This window comes from Leguminivora glycinivorella, chromosome 6 (assembly GCF_023078275.1).
Source record: "Leguminivora glycinivorella isolate SPB_JAAS2020 chromosome 6, LegGlyc_1.1, whole genome shotgun sequence".
Taxonomy (NCBI): domain Eukaryota; kingdom Metazoa; phylum Arthropoda; class Insecta; order Lepidoptera; family Tortricidae; genus Leguminivora; species Leguminivora glycinivorella.
In genome coordinates, this window is record NC_062976.1 from 21,693,282 (window position 1) to 21,703,312 (window position 10,031).

The 10,031-nt window shown below is 37.1% G+C and overlaps 1 non-coding gene across 1 annotated transcript; it reads right to left on the reverse strand.

The window, feature by feature from the left end:
- Positions 1-7,915: 7,915 nt before the first annotated feature.
- Positions 7,916-7,991, reverse strand: Trnat-ggu. Its single transcript has one exon. It is a non-coding gene; the product is annotated as a tRNA-Thr (tRNA).
- Positions 7,992-10,031: the final 2,040 nt, after the last annotated feature.

Consider the following 10,031-nt stretch of genomic DNA (forward strand, 5'->3'; position numbering starts at 1 on the left):
CGAGAATCGCACGCGAGGTAGTTGTTGATGAGACATCATTTCTAAGAATCAAATGTGGACCATCTAAAGCTTATATATGTATACCTACATGCTATACATGTTCCATCAAGAACTAGAAATCACATGACTATTTATTCGACATAAGCAGGACATTTTTTGTCTAATTAACACTTATGGAGGGGAGGAGAAACTTTAAGTACCTATTACGACTACTTATAAGTGCATATACCTACTGTACGATACGATTTTACGCTAAGTCGTCTCGTAGTAAACATCAAACATACTATGCAAATTTATGCAAAGTTATGTAGAAGTTTATATGATACACATTACGCGATGTCATACATGAGAAATCTGTTTGTTTGTCCGTCTTTCAGGGCTAAACGGAGCTACGAATTGACGCGGTTTTTTTAAGTGGAGATAGTTGAAGGGATGGTAAGTGACATAGGCTACTGTTTGTCCCTTTATAACCCCCCACTTCCCTAAAACGGGGAGTGGAAGTTTGTACGGAGCATTCAGCAATTTTAGAATTTAACGCGAGCGAAGCCGCGGGCAAAAGCTAGTATGTATTATTATACAGATAAAACCGAAGTTGTCAGAGTTTGTACTTAACAGTCCGTTTGTCTTAGTAGTCCGGTCTGGCTCAGTCGGTAGTGACCCTGCCTGCTAAGCCACGGTCCCGGGTTCGAATCCCGGTAAGAGCATTTATTTGTGTGATGAGCACAGATATTTGTTTCTGAGTCATGGATGTTTTCTATGTACTGTATTTATATATTATATATATCGTTGTCTGAGTACCCATAACACAAACCTTCTTGAGCTTACCGTGGGCCTCAGTCAATCTGTGTAAGAATGTCCTATAATATTTATTTATTTATTTATTAAATGGAAAATTGAAAATGATTAATTTTGTTGAAGAAATATGTGTAAAATTAGCATGTACCTACTTATATTCGTATCATAATCATAAAGTAAATATTAAATAGTTTATGAGTTCTATCACTTGGATACCTATTTACTACTGCAGTACTACCAACATAAAACAATTATTGTAGTCCATGCAATTTAGTCTAGTATGTTCTCAAGTATCAAGTACCGTTAGCAGACGAGCAATGCCACAATAAAGTACCAAGCCTGTTTCTCGACACGTCCTACATGGACCAAGAGTAGGCGGCACAACTGTACCATATGTAGACCTTATGACCTTGAAATTAAGGTTTACCAATGGTTAGTTGCGTTGGTGTTTACACGGACCACTTTTTAATTGTTTGTGTGCTAGATAAACAATTCTTGTGAAATGAGCTGTGTTGTTATGTTTAGCCTATTTAGAGGTATGTATTATATATTCTGCGGTTCAACTAGCGTATTAAATATGTGCTAATCAAAAAATAACGCTTTTCATAACATTTTTGAAGACAAAAAAACTCTGTGATACTGATAAAATAGTTATTTGTTTTACAAGGGGGCAAAGTTGTTGTTCGATATTGATACCCACGTGCCGATATTGATACCCGAGTAAGCGAAAGATTCCAATATTGAACCGCGAGCGTAGCGAGTTGGTGTGGTGAAAATGTATTTTAACTACGGTACCCATCTACTTTTCACTAAGAATATAACACATTTATTTTAGTTTATTCAACTTTAATATACTTAAGGTATATAATATCATTATAAAGCTAAAATAATTGGTGTTATTTCACAATATTGTTGACGTATCTTCATTGATGAAACACCTGCGAGCCGTTGAAACGTGACGTACATAAATTTTTAAAGAACAATACATACTTCGAATTAATCAGTCCAAGAAAGGCATTTTATTAACAAGAGTTTAAAAGTCAAATATAAACATTAATCGTCTTTATGTTTAATTTAACCAATATCTTCTTCAATCAACGCAACAAGGCCATACTGTTGTAAATACAAATACGTATCAAACATATTGTAGCACTTGTAGCAAATATTCGCAAGGAAACAATAGCAAAGTCGTTATTGTTGTTGCAACATTATAAAAATTGACATAATTGAACAGTCGCTATGTATTTGTAAATAGTCTACAAATAAAGCGCTGATATTTCTTAAGCCTTTATTATTGTGGCAATTTTGCAAAGTCAGAAATAATAAGTTATTTGGCGATTTGAGCCATACTTGTTAAGTTTATTTAGCAAATACTGTATTTTTATCCCCCGACACAAAAACGACGGGGTTTTATAAGTTTGACTTGTCTGTCTGTGTGTGTGTCTGTCTGTTTGTCTGTCTGTCTGTGTGTGTGCGTCTGTCTGTGGCATCGTAGTTCCTGAACGGATGAACTGATTTGGATTTAGTTTTTTTACTAAATGCATTTGGTTAATAAAACATTTTCAGTTTTTTATACTTTTTTACTTTACTTTCTAGGTGCCATTTGCAAAACAGAAACAATTAGTACTAAAAGACTCAATCTGACTTGATTCACTAAACTATAAATCTTCTCCAAACTTCCAATTAGTCTTTTCTAATTAGCTAAGTGTTGCCAGAAGGTTTTAAACCTATGTCCCTAACGAATAGCCTTAGCTCTATTTAAGTTAGACTTGAAATATGGGGACGTAGAATACTTGTGTCTGTAGGTTATCTGGCTGGAGCTTGGCTAGCGTCCAAAGTTCGAGCACTCTTGGCAAAGCATTAGCAGTATATCAAGGGATTTTATGGTTTTAGCGATGACCCTGGACACTAACGCTAAGATTGGATGTTGGTAAGGTAAGATGGGGTGAGAGAAAAACACTGGTGAAAGACCAACCCTCTTATTCATCAAAAAGTTACTGTAGTTAAAAAGTTTATGGTCCCTTTCTCACAAAGACATACGTCATCATGTCAGAAAGGGCCATTTTTTTAACTAATCAGGGAGTAAGATTTTTATATACTATGAGCTAGGAAGATTACAAAGGAGTCTATCTCCATATACTACATACCGTACCTACTCCGTTAGCATCGGTCTAAGTCGCTAGAAGTCACTAAGAATGTAATTCGAATTTAAATATCGTTATTATAAACTTTTTATGCGCGCGGAAACTTGAAGTCAACATAGATGAAATCATAACATCCGCGCGGCTGTTGATCTAATAAAATTGTCCTTTGAAAATAAAATAAGGAATTAGTAGACATAGCTTAGGCATAGCTTTCTATACTAGCCGCAAATCGCAAGCAAATGAGACTTATCAAAAAAAGTCCTTCAAAGTGGCAAGCGGAGTTACTTCTAAAATCGTGAAGTCGTGACATGTCCAGCCCGTAAAATTCCTCAGACCCTCTACCACGAGATTTTACATTTTAGAGATACATTACTCGATAGAAAAACCTCACGGAAAATCTTCTTGTCGTTCCCTCAATGCTGAGGATCGTGACATCATGTGATTCTGTTGAAGACTAGGTCTCTCCATAGGCATCTGTTCCTCGCCAAGCGCATGGCCTCGTGCAGTTTTAATTGCATGGACAAGGAAAATGTACCTTCCTATATAAGTTTTCGGTTCTAGTAAGTTAGTGTTTGAAGACGCAGTGCACATTTTGACAGATACAGATAAAAAGGCAGTCATTTTACAAGTCAATTTTTAAACTTATGCTATAGACAAAGTTTGCATGCAAGTTTAACATTTTGCTATACATAGTTACTACATTATATATTACATGAATTTCGTTAGGGTTCGTGATGATACTTTACTACGAGTTAAAATAATCATCAGTACTGTAAAATGCCTTATCTAAAAGATATGCTTTAAGATGTTTTAAAAACATTGCATCATTTGGTTGGTTTTTTATATGTAGCGGAAGCAATCATCGCATTATATATTTGAACTCCGAACACAGCGAGCGACCAATTCGATAAATATAACTTTTTGCATTTGCGATATCGAATAACGTATCAAATAAGACAAATTCTCATGGTAGAGATGCTTATAAGTATATGTATACAAGAATATGTATGCAAGTATATGTATAGTGATATTAGTAATCTACAAGTCTACGTATCTAATAGTTCAGTTGAACTACTTGAAGTGTGCTAGAGAACTAGTTGAGTTCAATTTAATCCGATGCAGAACTTTGAGAGCGTTCAGGTACAATCATGCTATCCTTGGAACAGGTAACTAAATCTTCTGTTGCTGTTGTTTGATACTTGAACTAGGTAAATATACGTAGTATTTAATTAGCCTAGGCATATAATTATGTACATAGTACATACAGTCGCGAAGACCTTAGACACTATAATAAAGAGTAGATACTATCGTACAGTATGGCCACTCCCGCTCCCCGCTGAAAGTGCCGCCCACCCCCTCTCGGTTACCTCACAGTTACCGCCTGTCAAAAACGCAAACAGTCGACCTGTCATATCTCACACATACAAGCATGGTACGCGTTCACCTACACGACCTTAGAATGTGTGCTAGGAACGCGTGTCCTATATTTCTCATATATTTGATCGCCACATCGCCAGTGTCCGAGATGTGCCTTAGACATATGTATTTAGAATCATGAAACTACTAATGCCATTTAGAGACCAGACAGGCAAGCACGGTCGCGTGATAAACGAACTAAACGATATAACGTCAGGCCGTTCTTTTCGTACTATTTGTAAGTGCGATAGGGACGCACCAATTCGATAAAGTTTATCTAACTAGTGTGCTACACCCGCTGCTGATATAGGTGGGCATTTTCGCGAAAAGAGATTAAAAAAAATTGTTACTACTTAAAAATCAAATCAAAAAAATATTTAATAAAATAATTTGATTTGTTCCCTATACATCGAAAGATTTAAAAACTTTTTTCTAAAACAGGTATATTTAATGATTTTCCTACTCAGAATCATCTTCCCTTTCCATCCTACTAGGCGGAAAAAAAAAGAGTCCCAAATTTAAATTTTCACTTCGATACTATTTTTCAAACACCTTGTACAGCTGTCACAAAGTGGAAGGTCATGCAAAATAATAGAAAATTTTGGGATCATTTTTTTCTCTTGTTTTTTGTCCTAGATCGAAAGGGCTCGTGGTTTTGAGTAGGAAAAACATAAACTTAACCAACCTTAGAAAATAATTTTTTGGTGATTCTTCTCGCGAAAATGCCCAGGAGGGCGATTTTTTAATCTCGCATACGGGATTTTGTCACTAACTAAAATACCGGCTGAAAACGGTGACTTGCTTATTATTTTCAGTGACAATTTTCTGAATTTGAACGCGTGAGACTCAAAAATCGGTCCGCAGGTAAGCGGTAACCTCTAACGAAACATACCTGATAACTGATTAGTTTAATCTAAATTTCCATTCACGTTGAAGAATGTTACAGCTGTCTGTCTGTCCAATTTCGTAACCCGTCAAGGGGAAAGGACAGATTGATCACGACCCGAGAAAAAACTAGACATTGCGGTATCACGAATAAAATATACGATGGAAATAGAAAAAGTTTTCACTTCAGTCAGTGTCAACAACATAAGAAGTATGAGGAAAAGTTACAGTAGGCTTTATATCTACGCAGTTATAATCATTTTCTGCTATACCATACCTGACATGAGGTATTTCGAAAGAAGTGCCTATAGTTATTAAGCGTTTATAAAAATAGAACTATAACATAAAATATTCCTACTTATGTGGTTAAACAAATCTTGGACAGCCTGTATTTAATATATTGATTTAGACTAACACGATTTGCACTCATAATTTAAATGCCAAATATAAATGTAAGTGTTTACACGATTAAGTCCCGTTTTGTTCTAAAATTATGAGCCTGTATTTAAGTTTAAAATTTCTTCGAAAATGTTAAGGTTGATAAAAATCAACCATAAGCCACGCCAGTACCTATAAAATAAATACATAAAATGAGAAGTCTTTTCATCTGAGACCTGAGATATCAATCAATACCCACTTGAACACATTACGTGGTCATTACTCGCGATTTCGACAAAGAATTGATCGTTCCGACCTTCCGATCAAATGTCGAGCGGTCGACTCCAAACATTCACTTGCACCATTTACTCAATCAACTGTCAATATGTTATGAAAATTATTTCTATTGGATAATCTATCTATTATTAGGTTCGTTAAAAAATATCGGGCGACTAATTATATGAAATTAAATTAAATTCGTAAGTATCTTAATCGACAACAACCCGAACCCTCCTTGGAACTCGTACACTCCTTTTTGATGTGTACTTAATACAGAAAAAGGGAGTGTACAAGTTTCTAATGGGTTGGCAACGCGCATGTGACACTCCTTGAGTTGCAGGCGTCCATAGGTTACGGTGACCGCTTTCCATCAGGTGGAGTGCGAAAATTTTCTATTAATTATAACAGCAAACCAAAGCCTAAAGCAATTAATTAACAACTACAGCTACAAGACTAACGAAGTTTGTTAGAAATTAATAGTCTGCTTGCTAGTTTAATCAAATAGTTTAATCAAATAAGTTTAAGACTGGGTTATGACAGAAATAGAGATTCAAATATTTCAAATTCAATATACGATAGGTTTTACGTTTTAGAACGTTTGTAAATTATGAGCCCAAAAGAAAGGAAGACTCAGTGCTGACTGTCATCAAACATAGGTATTGTAGCAGTCAAGTTGACCAAACAGTTCATCACATATATTATACATAGTACATACGGCGTGAGAATTGATATGAAACGACATTTAATGATGAGATGATGGGCGATAGAGATATATGGAAGAGGAAGACATGCTGCGCCGATCCCAAGTGACTGCGAAAAGGGTGAGCGAACTATGGTGATGGTATTGATGATGATTGATGATGACGATGATGATCGTGATTATTGATGAACTATTGGCCATTTTGGCCGCTAAATGTGATGTGGACTTGTGGACTGTACTAAGAATTATCACACAATGACAAAAAAGTGTCAAAAATTGCGAAACCAAAGCGGCAGGTGTGCTTTCCATTGTTTTCTCCGTATCGGTGCCCGAGGAAAGTCGGTGTCGAATCTCAATTCGTTCTCGGTTTCCACCAAAATCGAATTAGCGCCAGTTCATAATGACGCGAAACCAAGCAGCTGGTAGAGATTAAAAGGAACAGCAGATCATCATCCTCCTGGCGTTATCCCGGCATTTGCATAGGCTCATGGGAACCTGGGGTCCGCTTCGACAACTAATCCCAAGATTTGGCGTAGGCACTAGCTTTTACGAAAGCGACTGCCATCTGACCTTCCAACCCGAAGGGTAAACTAGACCTTATTGGAATTAGTCCGGTTTCCTCACGATGTTTTCCTTCACCGAAAAGCGACTGGTAAATATCAAGTGAGAGTGACATTTCGCACATAAATTGCGAAAAACTCATTGGTGCGAGCCGGGGTTCGAACCCGCGACCTCCGGAACGAAAGTCGCACGCTTGGCTACCAGCGCTTCAAAATGTACAGCAGATAAACAAATAAAAAAACTATTATCGAATAATAAGGTTTGAAAATTACCATAATAACTTTAACTAGTAACTGAAGCTGGTCTGATATGAAATTTCACTTACTTTTCAAGACCTAATATACCCCAAAATTGCCTCCTAATACCAGATTGCCCTACTTCTTCCAAAGAGCACGTGAATTTGACTCTGAAGTGCCAATTCCAAGCATCTAGTACAGGCCCGTGCGGCACTTGAATATTAAATTGAATTTCGTTGGACTAGGTACCGTAGCGTATCTTAGGCACTTTGAAGGATCTTTTTAAAGGATATTTCAGCACGTATAGTTATAAGGCTATTTGATTATTTATATACTACGCCGGTGGCAAACAAGCATAAGGTCCACCTGATGGAAAGCGGTCACCGTAACCTATGGTCGCCTGCAACTCAAGGAATGTCACGTGCGCGTTGCCAATCCATTAGAAAGTTCTAAGGAGGATGATTGATTTATATTATTTGATTAAATATATATTCAAATTAAAGGAAAAATGGAAAAATACACACCTCCGGCAGGACTCGAACCTGCGACCAACTGGGTTACCGATCCTGCCGCTTTGACCAACTGAGCCACGGAGGTCTCCGGAGCAGCTAGGCTGGCAATCCAGATGGTCGTAGGTTCGATTCCTGCCAGCGCTGTTTCAGTAAATAATGAGCCACACTCTTAAAAGTTTAAAACATTATTTTGTATTGTATACTTTTAGTTTTGCGTAACCTATCAGATTGTCGCAAAAATCACCCACAAGATTCTCCTTTCGTTTTTCATCTGATTTTCCGCAGTGCTCTCATTTTTCTCGGCGGTGTAGGAAAACCGGTTTATTTTTAGCCCATTGTCTTACTACTGGGAAATTCTCGTCCCAAGTCAAATACCGAGTGCATAGTTTGCTTAAGGCTTACGGAATAGATGATTGCGTTTAATTAGGGTTTATCATGTGAATGGGGTACATACATTACTTGTTTCCTACATGTTTGATCTAACCTAGTAATGTAACGTCTTGTATCGTATAGGCACTGGTGTGTCATAGGCACAGATGAAGTGCGAAAAGGGTTTACTTCGTATTTTTCCGGAAAAGTTCGTCTTTGTATTGTTTAGAGAGTGTCAGTACATCTTGTACTGAAACTGACTACACATACGAAAGCAAATCTTTTCGCAGTACCTATATCTGTACTTGTTTTCACCATTTTTGATCTAACTTAGTAATGTAATGTCTTGACTCTTGTATCGTATAGGTATTCTGTATTTTTTTATATACCTTGTCGGTGGTAAATATGCATAAGGTCCTCCTAATGGAGAGCGGTCACCGTAAGCTATGCACGTCTGCAACACAAGTGGTGTGACATGCGCGTTGCCGACCCATTAGAAACTTGTACACTCCTTTTTGCTGTGTAAGTACTTATTTCTAAGGAGGGTTCGGGGTGCCGACGAAACAAAGGAGAATAGACGGAACAACGTTTGTTTACGAAGCAGTGCAAATGCCTTATTTATAGTATTTATTTTCATAAACACTGCTGAAAGTTGACAAATACACTCAAGAATTTTCTCGTTTTTCCGATTCATACTTAAAGCACAGTAGGTATAATAAAGAGTACTAGCGTACAGTATGGCCACTCCAGCTCCCCGCTGAAAGTGACGCCCACCCGCTCTCGGTTACCTCACAGTTACCACCTGTCAAAAACGCGCCTCTTTTATATATTTGATCGCAATTGTCCGAGGTGTGATACAATATTTCACGTGTATGATCACTATGATGATGACGATTCAGTATGTAAATCTAAATCGTATATCAATTACCACCTTCCATAATAGACCAATGAACCTTATTGAAAACAAAAATCTATTTCAACACTCACTACAGTTAGGCAAAGTGTTAAACGAAACCTTACACACGCTGTAAAACTACAGAGATAACAGTTCTTTAAAATCAAGGCTATAATGTTCAATTTAGAGTAAATGGGTAAATGTAGTAAATCTTATCAATGCGTAATCAGTTTAGTATTAGTACCCACGTTTACGTCATATCATAAAACTAGAGAGTCCTTTAAGTGATTTCATCACACGTGCGAAAATAATCTTAGACAACTTTGTCAGAAGATGAAAATTTGTACAAAAAATACTTACGACTTATCTCCATGGCCAAACTGTTGGTTATACAGACTCCCATGGTCACAGTAAAAGTTAACACTGGTCAATTAAATTTGGAACACGAAAAAAAAACTAAGCACTGGCCGTTTTTTCAACCACTGGCAGTATGCAACTGAGTCTAAATTAAAAAAAAAACACGTCCTAGGGCTGGGATTTCCGTACTGCGCCGGACATTGATAGAGAAAATCCAGTTAGTGCAACCTCCATTAAGGGTTGAAGCCCCTGCAGTGATACACGCACTTGTCACAATCCAATTAAGGACCACTTCCTTAACTTTTTAAATTATTACTTTTTACAAACTTTTAACTCTTTTTTTTTTTAAATATGTCTTCTTAATTTTTTTAAATAGTTTAAGTATAAAATATAGTGAGAATAGCGCGGGCGTACCGCGCGAATGACAAGTACGGACTGCGGTATGGCAAGTACGCGGTTGTATCCAGCGCTTGCCAGCGGTTCTCAAACTATTGACGTGTATGA